This window comes from Brassica napus, unplaced genomic scaffold (assembly GCF_020379485.1).
Source record: "Brassica napus cultivar Da-Ae unplaced genomic scaffold, Da-Ae ScsIHWf_1849;HRSCAF=2485, whole genome shotgun sequence".
Taxonomy (NCBI): Eukaryota; Viridiplantae; Streptophyta; class Magnoliopsida; order Brassicales; family Brassicaceae; genus Brassica; species Brassica napus.
This window is the reverse complement of record NW_026015266.1, coordinates 5,244-10,000: the sequence shown is the minus strand read 5'-3', so window position 1 is coordinate 10,000 and position 4,757 is coordinate 5,244. Positions and strand designations below refer to the sequence as shown.

Here is a 4,757-nt window from a genome sequence, read left to right as displayed (position 1 = left end):
AAAAATTCCTAATTTTATTATTTCTAGGATTAAACAAAAGGATTCGCAAATAAAAGCGCTAATGCTACAACTAGGCCATAAATTGTTAAAGCTTCCATAAAAGCCAAACTAAGCAATAAAGTACCTCGTATTTTTCCTTCTGCCTCAGGTTGTCTCGCGATACCTTCGACAGCTTGACCCGCAGCTGTACCTTGACCAACCCCAGGTCCAATAGAAGCAAGCCCAACAGCCAACCCAGCAGCAATAACCGAAGCAGCAGAAACCAGTGGATTCATGATAAGTTCCTCACACCAAAATAAAGAAATAGTTAATGATACAATCATCCAACGACTTAGGACTTAATTATAATTAAGTCATCGCTAAGATTCATCCAGCCAAAATAACCAAAAACTTGATAAGAATTACTTTGATATTAGTTCCTATCCACGGGATTTTGAAAAATGCATAATATATATATATACGACTTTTTTATGCCGTTTCTTTTTTGTGAACCATTCTTTTCTTTTAATTCTTCGTTCTTTTTTTGATCGTTTTTTCAGCCAATTCACAGATAAAAAGTAAGAACTTATAATCGAATCGTTATCTAAATAGAAATTCACAAAAATAGTGGGGCAGATTATATAGATCTTTAACTTATATATACCTAGTCAATATCAAATATGACATATACAAGTGTTTCTTACATAACGTAAACCAACTATTCGATAATTGGGCTAACCTAAATTTGAAAAAAAAAATAGTTAATGATGACCCTCCATGGATTCACCTATATAAGCCGCAGCTAAAGTGGCAAAAATGAGAGCTTGAATCCCGCTTGTAAATAATCCAAGGAACATGACAGGTATAGGAACCACTAAAGGTACTAAAGAAACAAGAACAACAACTACTAATTCATCGGCTAATATATTTCCGAAAAGTCGAAAACTCAGTGATAGGGGTTTTGTAAAATCTTCTAAGATGTTAATGGGTAAAAGAATTGGAGTTGGTTGAATGTATTTACTGAAATACCCTAATCCTTTTTTGCTAAGACCCGCATAAAAATATGCTACTGATGTGAGTAAAGCTAAAGCAACCGTCGTATTTATATCATTCGTTGGTGCTGCTAACTCCCCTTGAGGTAACTGGATAATTTTCCACGGTAAAAGGGCTCCTGACCAGTTAGAAACAAAAATAAATAAAAACAGGGTTCCAATAAAGGGAACCCATGGACCGTATTCTTCTCCAATCTGGGTTTGACTCACATCTCGAATGAATTCAAGGACAAATTCAAAGAAGTTTTGGCCGCCAGTTGGAATGGTTTGTGGATTGCGAACCGCTAGAGCTGCGGAACCTAATAAGATAGCAATTACAACCCAAGAAGTAATAAGGACTTGCGCATGGACTTGGAACCCCCCTATTTGCCAATAGAAATGTTGGCCTACTTCTACACCAGATATCTCATATAACCCTTCTTTTATTAGTGTATTGATGGAACATGATAAAACATTCATATTGCCCTCTGACAGAAATAAGAACTTTAAATTATTTTGATTCAAGACCCCCCCTTTTTTTTTACTTATTTACTTGAATTTTTATTTTAGTTTTGGATACCAACTAAACGAATCACACAATATACCCAGTTTTTTATCTCTTTTTCTTTTGTATGATTCAGGAATAGTAACCGATTTTATAAATCGAAATACAGGGAGCCCCTCCCTCAAAAAAAATTGATTTATTTATCTTATTATTAATCAAGAATTTTGTATATAGCTAGAACGACCCTCACAAATTGCGAATACTAATTTGTTAAGAATGAATCGAATTGAAGCTATAGCGTCATCATTTGCTGGAATAGAAATATCCGCGAGATCGGGATTACAATTTGTATCGATTAAAGAAATGGTTGGAATTCCCAAAGTTATACATTCTCGAAGAGCCGTATATTCTTCTTGCTGATCGATGATGATTACAATATCAGGCAATCCCGTCATATATTTAATCCCGCCTAGATATGTTTCCAAGCGAGATAATTGTCTCTTCAACACAGCTGCATCCCTTTTCGGAAGACGGTTGAATCCCTCTGTCTTTTGTTCAGTTCTCAAGTCCCTAAACTTATGAAGTCTTTTTTCTGTAGTAGACCAATTTGTTAACATGCCGCCGAGCCACTTTTTATTAACATAATGACACCGAGCCCTTATTGCAGCCCGCGACACTAAATCAGCTGCTTTATTTTTTGTCCCAACAATTAAGAATTGTTTTCCCCTACTTGCTGCATCAAAAACTAAATCACAAGCTTCTGATAAAAAACGAGCAGTTCTAGTCAGATTTATAATATGAATACCTTTACGCTTTGCAGAAATATAAGGTGCCATTCTAGGATTCCATTTCCTAGTACCATGCCCAAAATGAACTCCTGCTCTCATCATCTCTTCCAAATCGATGTTCCAATATCTTTTTGTCATTTCTTTTCACACTTAAAAGGGGGGTACCCAAAACTAAAATAAAAATTTGTTCCAATGGAACCTTCTCTTGTCCGTTTATGCACGAGCCGAGCCATTATTTTGTATTCATTATTATCTTTATTAGTGTTAACAAATTATTAAAGCAAATGACTACAGCAAACAATAAAACATGAAATTCAAACAGGAATCTGCTATTAGGAATTATTCAATTCTAGAAAAGGCAGATTTGTAAATAGAAGAGTCACAAAATTCCCTGTGATAAAATAAAATATCTCTCATATCTCCCTCTAATAAAGATAAATTCTTTGTTTTTTTTTCAAAAAGAATATTGGTATGTTGCCGTGAACAATGCACCAATCCTTTGTTGAACCCGGTCCCGGCGGGGATCACACCCCCTAGAACAACATTTTCTTTCAGGCCTTTCAACCAATCGATACGACCCCGAAGAGCAGCTTTTGCTAAAACTCTAGCAGTTTCTTGAAAACTTGCTTCGGATATAAAACTTTGAGTATTCAAAGATGCTCGAGTTATTCCTAATAAAACGGCTCGATAACAGATTGCTTCTTCTAAAGCACGCCCCGTGCGTTCTGCTCGTAACAATCCAATCAATTCTCCAGGTAAAAAAACATTAGACATTCCCTCTTCTGAAACCAAAACTTTTGATGTTATTTGACGTACAATAATTTCGATATGCCTATTATGAATCTGCACCCCCTGGGATCGATAAACCTTTTGAATCTTATTAACCAAAGAAATACGACTTTGCACTATAGTTAGCTCAGCACCAATCAAGAATCCCCAAGGAATTCCAAGAATTCTTGTTATACACCTGTTCCAACCCTTAATCCGCTTTTCTAAGTTCAGTGATATTGAATCAATCGAGCGGACTTCTAACACCTGTTCTACTTTTGGAAGACCTTGGGTTATATCACCGGATCTCGATTTTTCATATATAAATGTAACTAATGTATCCCCTTCGTAAAGAATTTCTCTATAATGCCCGTGAACTTTTGCTCCCGGAGTAGCCAAATAGGGCTTAGCGGATCTTATTACTACAGAATCCCTTTGAACAATTAAAACTTGACCCGATTTTAGGTATGGTTCTTTTTTGGCTATACATAGATTTTCACAAAAAAATTGTCCAAGACTTATTATTGTGGACGTTTCCTCACAATAATAATTATTATAATTTTGATGAAGAAAATACCAATTCAATTTGAATGGATTCAAAACAAGGTTACTGTATGGATCTAGATTAAAAATTCTTCCGTTTTCATCTATTAAATAAGAGTGAATTATTTGAAAAATATATTTGAAGTTATCAAGTTGCAAATATTTAATTACAGAGATCTGATTATAAGTTAGTAAAGGCAAAAATGAATAAAAATTCGAAATTTGAATGGCTGTTCCTAAGGGGCCCGACGAATTTTGAATTGTAATTAGAGGTTTTTTTTTTATTGATTGGTTTATAACATTGTGATATTTTACATGATTAAATGGACCGATTCTAAAACAATTAGAGGATGATAAAATTAACAAAGATTGGGATTCCTTATTTCTGAACATACGAATAGTTCCATGATTTTGTCTAAGCGATTGTTGAAGAATGCCAGCCTTGGGAGAAAGCGAATAAAACGGATTCACGGAATCTGCAGAGATCAATCCCGAATCCGGCGGATTATTTCTTTTTCTTATATACGAAATATGGGATTTCACTAAGCCAATTCTTATGAAATCTCGAATCAAACCCTTTGTACTTACTTCAACAACGAAAGCGCGGACCTCCTCGAGGGAAGAATTTTTGTTGTCTTGGTCCCAATTCAAGACTAAACAAGTGCGAACCAATTGAATACTTGTGTCAGAAATTCCTCGAGTTGGTTTACCATTTCCATAAAGGATATAGTTGAAAACTCGAAGTTGAATATTATCCTTTTCCCGAAAGAGATCTTGTGGAAGAGTGTTGCTAAATTTATACTGTCCATTATCTCATAGGTAGCTACGGGCCGCACCAAAACAAAAAACTTTTTCTTGGTTGGTGTGATCCGTTGGGCATAAATCCAATTTTTTAAATTTTTTGATTCTTTAGAGTTGTTTGTTTTCCCCTTCCTGGCGGTATCAAGATGCCACTATGTCGGGATATCTTATCTGTCTTGTCCGGAAAATGGATATCCCCCGAAAATATTTTGAGTTCAATCCTTTTTTTTTTTCTCTCCACTCGGATCAACCCGCCGACTTGGCTTCTTATATTTAAAGTGATTCGTGTATCGACTCCAATGATACTATAGTTCTGTACCATTATGGCGGAGGATTCGGGTA

General features: G+C 35.4%; 1 protein-coding gene across 1 annotated transcript in view; it reads right to left on the bottom strand.

The window, feature by feature from the left end:
• LOC125599393 (ATP synthase subunit alpha, chloroplastic-like) overlaps positions 1-4,010 on the bottom strand; it is a 10,822-nt gene extending 6,812 nt beyond the window's left edge. Inside the window, exon 1 of the mRNA XM_048772754.1 lies at positions 1-4,010. This exon is cut by the window's left edge and continues 593 nt beyond it. The gene's annotated coding sequence lies outside the window, so the exon portion shown is untranslated.
• Between the last annotated feature and the right edge of the window lie 747 nt (positions 4,011-4,757).